This window comes from Macrobrachium nipponense, chromosome 31 (assembly GCF_015104395.2).
Source record: "Macrobrachium nipponense isolate FS-2020 chromosome 31, ASM1510439v2, whole genome shotgun sequence".
Classification (NCBI taxonomy): domain Eukaryota; kingdom Metazoa; phylum Arthropoda; class Malacostraca; order Decapoda; family Palaemonidae; genus Macrobrachium; species Macrobrachium nipponense.
This window is the reverse complement of record NC_061093.1, coordinates 59,117,734-59,130,812: the sequence shown is the minus strand read 5'-3', so window position 1 is coordinate 59,130,812 and position 13,079 is coordinate 59,117,734. Positions and strand designations below refer to the sequence as shown.

The 13,079-nt window shown below is 41.2% G+C and overlaps 1 long non-coding RNA gene across 1 annotated transcript; it reads left to right on the top strand.

Annotated features, from left to right (window-relative positions):
• Positions 1–758: 758 nt before the first annotated feature.
• Positions 759–11,574, top strand: LOC135207015 (uncharacterized). Its single transcript, XR_010312866.1, has 3 exons — positions 759–934; positions 1,115–1,204; positions 11,336–11,574. It is a non-coding gene; the product is annotated as an uncharacterized LOC135207015 (long non-coding RNA).
• Positions 11,575–13,079: the final 1,505 nt, after the last annotated feature.

Here is a 13,079-nt window from a genome sequence, read left to right as displayed (position 1 = left end):
ATAAATGTAAACTGAGAACTAGTAATAGGTTAAGGATTTTAAAGTTAGATTTTGACTCGAAAAGGATGAAAATACGGTAGTGGTCCTAATATCTGTTTTTATAGCAGGGTTATAGATGGGAGATACTTAGGATTTATGAGTAATGACCAGGAATTACTTAAATGGATAAAAAGTAGAATGGCCAATACTTTCAATGTAAATAAAGAAGTATCGACGAGTCAATATGTTTGTAATTTAAAAACATATCTAGATGAATAGTAAAAATCTTAATGTAGCGAGTGTACTTTAATTTATTTTTTCATCTATATAAATATATTCTGATGCATATACAATATTACAAATTTATAAAAAATATATTCTGATGTTTATACAATATTACAAATTATAAGAATTATTAATGTATATTTACTTTAAAACAAAAGAGTAACTAAGCATACTACGTCAAAGAGAGAGAGAGAGAGAGAGAGAGAGAGAGAGAGAGAGAGAGAGAGTAACTAAGCGTACTACGTCAGTCTTTTATGATATAAGAAACACAATCAATATCTATCTAAGTATTGTTCCGTTTACTATACCTATGATCATTTACTTGCACAGCAAGGAACAATGAAAACGATATGCATTATCAGTCAAAACCATAGTTCAGTCTGCGAGCTGTTATCTAGTAACTGGTAGTTGGAAGGTGATAGGCCTTTGTCCTTGTTTAGTCTCCTTATCTGGGATCGCTGCTTTCGACGGAAGGGGCAGTCGAGGAGCTAAACAGTTGTGGCACCGTTGAGCTGTAGTGAGGTGACGTTGGGGCTTTGTTTGTTATCTCGCGTAGTTTTATTAGTGTTCAAATTACTATGTTTCTCGGCATCTTGAATCGTTTACTTCAGCAACGATGGAGTGTCCATATAGTTTGGATGGTCGACGGGTCTCGTTAGCGGATTTTTGGGTGGGTGACTTTGTGATGTTTCAAAGGTATATTTGTATATTTGGCCGTTTTGTTTTCAAATACACACCCGTTTATTTTGTCGGCTGTGTTAACGTCTACGACATACTGTTCTGTCGATGTAACTCCCATGTTCCTTGAACTTTTTTCGGGTCTTAATTCTTCTTAATCTTTCATGTGCAGTGAGGTGAAGGTCAGAATGAGCCTACAGCAACCAGACGAGTTGAAGCCTACAACCCCACGAGGTGAATGGTAACTATACTTTTGTAAATGGTGAGTATCTTATAACTTCTGTTTCTTCTCGAAATTGTTTGCAAGCTAATCCTCCCCCATCAGGGGCAGAGCCCCTGATGTGGGGAGGAGCCACCCTTGACATACGGCAGTTTACCTTATGTCAAGGAGTGGGGCTTGCACTTCTAACTTCAACCCAAACAAATATGTTAAGTCTAGTACTTTTTAGTAGTTTTAGTATTTAGGTTGTCGGGAATTTCGTACTGATCATTCGAAATCCCCGCCATTTAACTTCACAAGTGTTGCGTTAAATTGGGGCAAGTCTGAGGGATCTCGCGGGCAATTCATTGAGCAGAAAGCTGTACAATACGCGACAGAGTTAAGACGTAATTCTTAAATGTCTGGCGGGGAAGGAGCGCGTCTTATAGTAATGAAGACATTATGAATTTTCATTAATGAATATGATTTGCTATTCCCTAGTACGAGCTAAATTGTCTATGTAGAGATTTGGAGCCAAGGACTCCGTAGCCATTCAAGAATTTGCAGGTTACGGCCTTCAGCCAGAACTTTGAGTCAATTCATTGATCCCAGATGATAACTTAACTGTCATTCTTCCCATTCACAAGTAAAGTAGATTCATTGATCTCCGTAATGCCTAAATAAGCGATGATTCCCGCCTGAATTACAAGGATTTTGTAGTTTACGCGGGAAAGCGTAAGTTTCCTTTGAAGTAGGGCGAAGCGATGCCTCATTCCTGCCCTAGTCCTGAACGTCGTAAGTATCGTGATGTTTTAGTGTGTCTCTCGATTCTCCGGCTCCCAGCCATCGCCATGCCACGTCGAATTCCGTCGTAACTGTAAGTTATCTTTATCCATGTATAGATGTGTCATCCCTGCGATGAGGGACTTGATTTGCGCAGCAAACGAAAGCTGCAAGTGTAAGAATGTCATTTATTTGTGATTTAGAGTAAATGGGTCTCGATTTATTGTGTTTTTTCGTCCAGTCGTGGACTAACTGCTTTTCAAGCACATGATATCAAAGACCTTAAGGGCTACCACGTAAACAAAGCCATTGAGAGCTTTCAGGGTTCCTTGAATTGAATAATGAGAGTAGTAAGAAACTTGCGTGTGCAGTGGAATTTTGCTAGTAACGTCAATTTCAGTGTTGGTTCTTAATGCACATTGGCTTAGCCGCCCGTGATGCTCTTTCATTCATGTTCAGAGTAATGTTAATGTGTTTAAATGTTTATTTTTTGTAATAAAACCATTTTGTTGACCAAATTTTATTGAATCCCACCCAGATAGTTTTAGAGAGTGCACCTCCTCAAGGCCTGTCTCGGCCCATAACACGGCACGAATCAGAACAAAAATAATAAAAGTCGGAGAAAATCCCGACATTTGGTCCTTCGAACCGGATGACAAGTGCTCTCTAGGGCTTGAAGGGAAATTTAAATAAAGTATGGTCTATAGGGTAGACCTGATAGGACACAGTCAGCTCCCACCGAATCTGCCACAGTGTTCTTATAACCAGATTGAGATCTATAGAAGGCCAGGAGGTCTGGTCAGTCAATTTTTAGATAGTAGTCTATCATTCTGGCAGAGACGTTTATGAGTTGGTCGGTTGTATAATATAGGAGGAGAAATGACCTGGCAATCGATCACCGCCCAAAACGTTTGTTTGGGATAATTTACGTACTCTTATCAAACGCTTGAGGAAAACTTGTGAAATCATTGCTATCTGCGACGCAGAGATCAGAGAGTATCTCCCTGATAATCGTTATGCTATCAATTCCGTTGAATATGTCAATAAAGTAAAGAACTTTAATGCGAGAATCTCCAAATACTGCTACAAAAGAAGTCGGTACAGAGTCCGACACTTGCCTATGAACTCCCGTGCCTACCGCGAAGGCAAACAAAGGGACGCAGTCCATTTTGATTCAGAAATCTGTAACGCGTTCCTCAACCGTTTGATGAGATTGATCAGGAGAGAGAGAGAGACAGACAAAACAACTAGGCTCAGCTTGTTCCGATGTGCAATTAGCCACACGTGCCACTAGTCTTTGTACCCCGTCTTCCTAACGTAAGAAAAACTCATTTCCTAGTTTGCATAACCCCCCCCCCCTTAAGAAGTAGAGTAAATAATCCAAAATGGCAGTGGCTATGATTGTCCACATCGAGGCCTCGCTGAGTCTCACAGCAGACTTACTGGCCGAATCACAGCGTGCGTTAGTAGAAACGTATTCTAACACCGTGTACCAAAATTTGGTCACGCAGTTGAGACAAGAAGAAGGTCAGCTTCGAGAGCTGTACGAACGTCAAGTCGTAAAGTTAGAATCTAGCTTAGATGCCAGAATCAGGCAAGCCTTAGCAGAGGCTGTGCGAGCTTCTACCCTTTTGTTGAATCGAATCGATAAAAACTGAAAGTCCCTCAGACAGGGAATGTTTCCCTTCCCAAATTGAAACCGCTGCCTCTCCCCACTTTTGAAGGGGAAGTGCAGGAATATGCTTCTTACAGAGAATTGTTCACGATCCACATGGATCGAAGGGCAGATTTGGACGGCGTGTCCAAATTTACTTACTTGTTAGGGACTCTGGGCAGGGATCCGCTTAGGATCGTTAAATCCCTAAGTGTAACCGCCGCGAATTACCAGGTAGCGTTAGATCTCTTGGATAAGCAATATGGTAATGTACACCAAACGCTTGTGATCTTGCATCGAAAACTTGCCAGCATATTCGTACCCTTGTTGAACCCTGTAGAGCTGAAGAAGTTCAGGTTTGAGTTAACAGTGATCATTGAGCAAATAAAGAGGCTCAGTACTAATGATATAGGCCATGACATGGTCATGAGCCTTATTAATCAGAAGTTGTCAGAAGGTAAGCTCTATCGAAAGGTGGTCGAACACCTCAGAAAATGCGACTATAGTTTAGAAGAATTTTTTGAAGCTATAGACTTCATAATTCGCATGTTGGAAGATGACGCGTTACAGCGAGGCGAGAAATTAGAATCTGATAAGAAAAACGATGTCAGCGTTAGACCCAAAACGAAACCCACATGTTCAAAAAATTCTTGTCCCTTTTGCAATAAACGGCACCCACCTCACGGATGCCGCTGAGTAAGTGACGTGGCTGCCAGACGCCGCATTCTACTAAGGAAGGGCCTGTGTTTTAATTGCCTTCAGTCAGGTCACCGTAGTGATAGATGCCCTAACCCCACCAATTTATGAAAAAGTTGTGGAAATAATCATAATACTTCCATTTGTGATAATAGCAGCTTCAGAAAAGCACATTCAGTTCCCTCCACTTCGTCCCAAAATAATCCCAGTTTAGTAAGTAACAGTCAAGCTACAACCTCCCGCCCTATAGTAAATGCGACGCCCAGGCAGCACGATAGAAACCCCCGTCCGCCCAAAGAGAAAGTAGAATCTAAAGCGTGTAAGAGCGCCAAAGTAGCCCAAACGTCTAGTGTAGATCTTCCCTGTACGATTTTGCCAACGAACCATGGCCGAGATCCATCACAAGCAGGGGAGTAAACGGGTTCGCTTGTTTTTGGACACTGGGAGTCAACGAAGCTTTATCTCCGCTAAAACTGCAAAGCAGTTAGGCCTGCCAGTGGTAGGCAAAGTGGCGTTGAACATTGCTCCCTTTGGTTCAGCAGAAATCAGTGGCCAGTATGACGTTGTGAGTTGCCGGGTAGAGATGGGTAATAGAATTGTTCGAATGAAACTAGTTGTTCACGAGAACGTAGACGTCCCGATTCATAACGCAGGTTATGTAAGAGTAAGATAACACCTAGTAGGGAAGGGAGTCACGTTAGCAGATCCTGACAGTAAGAGTGATAAGTTACGAAACGTGCACATTCTTGTGGGTGCAGACTATTTTAATTATTTCATTATTGGAGTAGAAAAGATCGACGGATAAGTCTTTTTTCTGACCCATAATGGCATGTCGCCATATGGGAGAGTGCCACAATGGCTATTAGAAGGTCACAAGATAGATCATGTGAGAACGCTCAGGGTATGAAGGGTTGTGAGCGAACCAATTGCACTTGATGTTGATGAATGGTGGCGTTTGGATTCCGTAGGCATCGCCCCAGCCGAGCAGTACACTGTCCGCGAAGCGGAAGCCATGCGAAAGGTTTCGCAGAATGTAACAAAGAAGCCTGAGGAATATCAGGTTAGTTTGCCGTTCCGTTCAGAAGGTAGGCCAGAAACAAACTTTAGAAATGCTGTAGCACAGCTGGATTCGCTGCAAACCAAATTTCAGAAAGACAAGGAATACTATAATCAATATCAGGGAGTGATCGACAAATACCTGGAGGCAGAATTTATATATGAAGTAAAAGATCCAAAAATTGAAGGATACTACATGCCGCATTTTGGCATTAAAAAAAATAGCTGCACGACCCCCCTAAGAATCGTATTCAATGCCTCATCCAAAGCTAAGAATAATAAATCCTTAAATGAATGCCTGTTACCTGGGCCTAATTTAGTAGAGTTGGCCTATAATTTGCTTCTAAAGTTTCGAATGAATAAATACTCCATGCTTGCAGACATAAGCAAAGCATTTCATAGACTACTATTAGATCCCTGTGATGCCAAATATACAAGATTCCTGTGGCGAGAGGTAGCAGGTCGAGCGCTGACCTTCGCTTTTGGAGTCGTGGTGTTCTGCATCACGGCTAGTCCCTTTTTGTTACAAGTATTGAGTCATCATTTTAGTTTAGAAGGAAAACCTGAATTAAGCAAGTCATTTTACGTTGATAACTATGTTAGTACCTTTGAAAGTCTGGATGAGATGAAAAAAGAACAAGAATTTGTCCATGCAATTTTGGATAGGGCCAGAATGCCGTTAGAAGGGTGGGCAGCGAACAGTATAGCCTTCGATAGCGAGAGAGAGTGGAAAGAACCTGTGAATGTGAGCGTGCTCGGGCTGAGATGGGCTCGAGACGTCGACTGTCTGTGTGTGAAAGAGAATGAGAGGATTCGTGAATTGGGGGAGGGATGGGTACCTACGAAACGTAGGGTACTATCTTTGCTAGTGTCAATTTACGATCTGCTAGGTCTAGTCAGTCCTTTATTTGTTAGGGGAAAGCTGTTTCTCCAACAACTTTGGGAACAAGATATTGGATGGGATGACGTGTATTGTAAGGAAAAGGCTAAAGAAGCGCGAGAACTGTTAGCAGAGTTGAAATCAGTCAGTGATTTAACATTTCCTAGAGCGGCAGGAGTCTGAAGATCCGAACTCCACATATTCACCGAAACCAGTAGTAGGGCATACGGTTGCTTTAGCGTACGTTGTCAGAGATAAAGAAAGTAACGTAATATTACTCACCAGCAAAATGAGAATCACTCCGAAAGGGATGCTCAAAATCACCATCCCTAAATTAGAACTTTTAGCTTTACTGCTAGGTTGTAGGCTAGCGAAAACGATTAAAGGGCTAATAGAGCCACAAGAGATTAGTATCTGGTCAGATAGCAAAGTTGCATTAGCCTAGGTGGCATCCCCGGATGCCAAGGACAACAAAAATATCTTTATATCTAACAGTGTGGCGGAAGTTGTTTTTCTCCGCCAGATTTGTGATTTCAGTGTGAAGTATGTGCCCAGCAAACAGAATCCTGCTGATGTCTTGTCTAGGGGCGCAACAATCCAGCAATTGCAGCAGGACCCTCTTTGACGACAGGGTCCAGGGTTCTTGGGAATCCCAGGAGAGCCTGTTCCTTTCAAAGAGGCAGATCTAACGAATATCAGAACCGTGGTAGCGGCGGTGCAGGAACTGAGGGAAGAAACAAGGTCTATTCCCCCAGGAGGGATATGGGAACTACTACTCAGGGAGGTTGAGTTCCGAATTTTGATTAGAGTAACCAGATTAGTGTTAAAGTTTGCAAAAGTGAAAAGGGATCCTTTTCGAGCTCTTGTCTTATTAGAGCAAAGATTCTATTTACCTACTGTGTATGCATATTTGGAGGGTGAGGTCAGACCCCCTCGTGAGATATTGAATTTTGTGAGTCAATTAAATCAAATTATAGTAGATAGATTGATTTGCACTAGGGGACGAGTGTCCCAAATTGAAGAGATGAAACATTTGATTCTTTTGCCTGCTAAGGGACACTTAGTCAGAGCATACTTAAAGTATTTGCATTGTTTGCATCTCCATTGTAATGTCAATACGCTAATGGCGATTTCTCGACAGAAATGCTGGACGCTGGGCCTGAGGTCTATTGCTAAGCAAGTTGTACGGAAGTGTCCAGAGTGCGTGCTAGCCTTCCAACTGCTGATGAGACAACCACCACCACCCCCCCTACCAAAGGAAAGGATCACCTTGCAGAAACCATTTGCCGCAGTCGGCGTGGACCACACCGCGGCCATACAAACAGAAACGCGACCAGGCTATATCCTCATCGTGACGTGCATGGCCACCAGGGCCGTGTATTTAGATTTCTGCCCCTCTTTGGAAGCGGAGGAATTTGTTCTAGCTCTTCGAAGATTCAGTGCTACTCATGGAACCCCAACCTTAATCACTTCTGATAACCACCAAACGTTCAAGCAACCTCCTTCAGGGACTTAATGAAGAGGATGAAGTCCAGCAGTTCCTGAGAAGGAATGGCGATTTCAAAGCCCCCGTGTGCTGTGGAAAGGCGGTTTTTTCGAACGTCTGACTGGTGTTACGAAGCGTGCCCTTCAGATTGACCTCAGGAGAAAGTATCTGCCGGAGGCCGACGTATTAACTCTAGTGAAAGAGGCGGAGGCGGTAGTTAATAATAGGCCGTTGATGTATAGCAGTGACAAGTGCGAGGACGAGGTCCTGACCCCCTCTCATTCAGTGCGAGGTCACTTAATTAACTTAATGGCACCTGTTTTGCCAGATGAATACCTTAATGCTACCTTCACCTCCTGGAGGCTACGGGATCGATATCTAAAGCTAACAGACACTTTGAAAGCCTTCTGGGAGAGGTGGAGGAAGGAGTACCTAAGTTCCCTAAGAGCTCGACACGATTGTCAGTCTGGGGAACCTACCAAGCTGCACCATGGAGACATCGTGTTCGTAAAGCAAGAAAATCAAAAGCGGGCAACGTGGCCACTTGGACGCGTCGTGGAGACATACCAGAACGACGACGGTGTCGTGCGTTCGGCCAAGGTATTGTTAAAAGATGTTGAGTCCCTGCGTGTTGTCAGCCACTTGGTCCCCCTGGAACTTGCCCCCTCAGATGACGATGATGGCAATGGAGACGAACGGAGTGACGATGTTGATGGTGCGATGGAGGAGGTGGTGCGTGATGACGATATTGGTAACGATTCGAGCAATACCAATGCGGTAAGTGAGAGTGCTGAAGTGAATGATACTGAGGTATCGAGTGGTAGTGACGTTGACGTTCAGTTAGGCAGACAAAGACGTTCCGCACGCCCTTTGAGAAAGGCTGCTGCTAAGCAGCGCGAGTTAATGAAGCGCTTAATGGAAAGCGACTATATCTAAGTTATAGCTAGAAACAGTGAAAGAAAACGGGAAGGTCCCTTATTCTGGTAGGCAGGGAGGGTGGACCCAAATAAGTGTAGGTGAGTTGAATCCTCAGATGATGGAAGTGCGTCGGGTTAGCGTAAGGTAGTGGGAGCCCCCCTCTTGTGCAAACAAATCGAGCGTTGTGCGGAGATAACCCCCACCCTCAAGGTAAATTACCAAAATGTATATGAGTAATGAGTACTTCTTATAGAGAAGTGAAAGAGTTTTGAGGGCATGTGTCCCGTGAAAGAGTACATACTGAATCAGTTGTAATCTATGTTTCCTTAAAGGCGAATGGCCTGTTGATCTGATTATGCTTGTTGCACACATTCTAGAGTTATTATTGAAGGCGTGTAGCCTAGAATAACATGCGTGTTGCATGAAGAATGTTGAAGGCAGAGTACCTTATGAGTGTTCCTATTTGAATTTGAGAAATGCTTATTGAGTTGAACATATTGCTTTATAGAAGCGTGAGTTAAAGGTGAAGAGCCTAATATAGAAGTTTCTCTTGTATGTTGCATTGCATTTTGAGGCGAGAGCCTAAAGTCTATGCTTGTTGCATACAAAGTTGTACATACATGACTGTTTCCTTTTTCATGCCATTGATTGAGTAAAGGCAGATTGCCTTATGAGAGTGTATATTCATGTTTCCTTGATTGTGATTTTCCATTTATGCTTTTGATCTTATTGCAGGCCGATTGCCTATTGAGTTACTATGCTGATTCATGTCTACCTTATGTGTATGGGTACATTTATATATATATATATATATATATATATATATATATATATATATATATATTATAATATATTAAATTAATATTATATGACAGGTAAAAATGTTCATGTTAACAACAGAATTCCATCTAATAAAAGGAGCCCATAAAAACACCAAAATGTAGAGAGAAAAGTACTATATTTCAGAGGACTTGCTGTCTCTCTCTTGTCAGTTATATACCTGAAGAAGAGAGACCAGCAGGCTTCTGCAAATTATAGTACTTTTGTTTTCTCTCTACATTTTTTGGTAGTTTTTTATGGGGGCTCCTTTTATTTAGATATATATTTATATATATATATTATTATATAATTATATATATAATATTATATTATATATATATATATATATATATATCATGCCATTGATATTTTATTTGTATATGTGTGACACTGATTACCCCGGGATGTTGTAAACACATATTGATGTATTATTTTTTGCTTGTCATGTTTTTTGTGTACTCTGTTAGAGTCGCTGTGGAGCGCTACGCAGCGAGCCTGACTGAGTAGTGTAGGAGTGGTTACTCACCCCTCCGAGCTCAGTCTTTCCTGAATTGTCCAACATTTCAACGCCCCCCATACTTCGGGTGTGGAGTATGTCGGGAATTTCGTACTGATCATTCGAAATCCCCGCCATTTAACCTCACAAGTGTTGCGTTAAATTGGGGCAAGTCTGAGGGATCCCACGGGCAATTCATTGAGCAGAAAGCTGTACAATACGCAACAGAGTTAAGACGTAATTCTTAAATGTCTGGCGGGGAAGGAGCGCGTCTTATAGTAATGAAGACACTATGAATTTTCATTAATGAATATGATTGCTATTCCCTAGTACGAGCTAAATTGTCTACGTAGAGATTTGGAGCCAAGGACTCCGTAGCCATTCAAGAATTTGCAGGTTACGGCCTTCAGCCAGAACTTTGAGTCAATTCATTCTTCCCATTCACAAGTAAAGTAGATTCATTGATCTCCGTAATGCCTAAATAAGCGATGATTCCCGCCTGAATTACAAGGATTTTGTAGTTTACGCGGGAAAGCGTAAGTTTCCTTTGAAGTAGGGCGAAGCGACGCCTCATTCCTGCCCTAGTCCTGAACGTCGTAAGTACCGTGATGTTTTAGTGTGTCTCTCGATTCTCCAGCTCCCAGCCATCGCCATGCCAGGTCGAATTCCGTCGTAACTGTAAGTTATCTTTATCCATGTATAGATGTGTCATCCCTGCAATGAGGGACTTGATTTTCGCAGCAAACGAAAGCTGCAAGTGTAAGAATGTCATTTATTTGTGATTTAGAGTAAATGGGTCTCGATTTATTGTGTTTTTTCGTCCAGTCGTGGACTTACTGCTTTTCAAGCACATGATATCAAAGACGCTAAGGGCTACCACGTAACAAAGCCATGAGAGCTTTCAGGTTCCTTGAATTGAATTAATGAGAATAGTAAGAAACTGCGTGTGCAGTGGAATTTTGCTAGTAACGTCAATTTCAGTGTTGGTTCTTAATGCACATTGGCTTAGCCGCCCGTGATGCTCTTTCATTCATGTTCAGAGTATTGTTAATGTGTTTAAATGTTTGTTTTTTGTAATAAAACTGTATTTTATTGACCAAATTTTATTGAAAATCACCCAGATAGTTTTGGAGAGTGCACCTCCTCAAGGCCTTGTCATCGGCCCATAACCTTAGGGCACGAATCAGAACAAAAATAATAAAAGTCGGAGAAAATCCCAACATAGGTTTTGGTCAGTAAAGGTCCACTTTCCAGATTTAGTTTTTCTTGGATGTTATTAGAAACTTGACTAAAATATTGTTCTTATAATAATCTTTACAGATTTTAAGAAGTACCTTTTAAAGTGTCTAATGATGTAAAGTAAGAACTCATTTTTGCCTTGTCTGATGCTTTGTCTCGCATTGCAGATTGATGAGTATCTGGTGGAGTCGATAAATGGATAGACGCTTAATCACATTCCACAAAAGCCGAAATCTTTTGACCTCACATCAACGGCTCTTGTTTGTCGGTTACGTGCTGTAATAAGGACGTCTGGAGTTCCAAGTATACAGCACACGCCGTAGATTTGTGGAGGATTTCATCGGTAATAACTTTCGATTTCAAGAGAATTAATTGGCTTTTATAATTTCATTTTCTTTAAACCATGTGCACCTTTTCATGCTGTCATGTGTTTGATGGTAGTGATTTTGAAGTTTCCCTTAAACGTCGTCATAAATGGATTATGCTTTAAAAGCCTTTTTCAATTTGAGTAAAATGCTGTTGACCCATGAAATTTAAATAAAACTTTCAGAATTAACGTTAGATAAATGGTATTAAGGGTTGATTACAGCGGTTTTGACTTTTACTTATTTGGGATTTTAAAAACTAACTTTCTAAGCATACGGGAGGGATTACCGTCCATACCAGTACTGTGAGTTTATATAAGTATGTAGAAGTACAGAAATTCGCCTAGCAACTAAAGGCGAGAACTGATTTGGGTCGTCCTGAGTGAAGTAGGTACCTAGAGATTTCTTTTAAGATTAAGAATTGAGAAAAACTATCTGTTTCAAGATGTGGAATTGAGGACGAAATCTTCCTAACCATAGTTAGACTTGACCTTGCAGGGCATTAGTTCCATACCCGCACCTCGCAGGGTGTACTCGGAGGCATTCTAAAGGTTCTTTGCAGCAAGCCATCGGCCTTTAGCTACAACCCCTGTAATTCTTTTTAATGTACCGTCATTCGTATTACTTTCCATACTAAAGATTGCATCAGGGAGAGCAACCTCTGTGTCTTAGGAAGCCATCGATAGGTCTAGGGTTCACACAAGTGACTCTCACGCACTACTGGGAAATGGTGGTTTAAGATTGTCTTAGGGGTTAAAACCTACCAATTATGCATGTTAGATACTTTGACGTAATATCTTTGTATCTGTGCTGAATAAACTGCACAAGGTGGGTGAAAAAAGTTACTGATAGTGTAACTGACCTATTAAAGTAGTACGTCCAATGGATTATGGATGATATTGAAAAATCTCTCCATTCTATTTCATGGAATAATTTCCAGTTCTATTTTAGGTTTTATAGCCATTTGTAGGAGTTATTTATAAGTGTGAGGGTATTTTATTTTAACTTAAAATTATAAAAGAAAATATCCAAAAGCATAGAGTTTTCTCCCCCTAGGTATATTAGGGAACAGGGCTTCAATATCGAAGCTTGTCATGGTTAGGTCAGAGTCCTGGCATAAAATCCTGTTCTTAAAATCAAAGAGTTTGTTGCATATATTTTTAAAAATCTCTAGTAGATCTGTCAAGTACTTAGCTACTTTATAACTTCCTGTAGTGTAGAATGATAGGATGGGTCTCAAAGAGATACCAACCCTTGTGTATTTTTGGTACGCCATATATAACACCCAATGAGGAACCTTGTACATATAGATTTGCGTAGGTTTTTTGGTCTATCGTTTTATTATCTTATAAGTTTTCGAGAACCGGTTTATTCCGTCCTCGTTTCTGAGAATTAGTTTGTTGTCTTACGATGTCATCCAGTATTCTCAAGTTCGTAGCATCCTTTAGAACGGTTTTCATTGTTATTATAATCCGTTACATTCATTATGACAGTTCTCTTGCCTTTATCAGGCTTAGTATATATATGATATTGCCGATTTATCTTG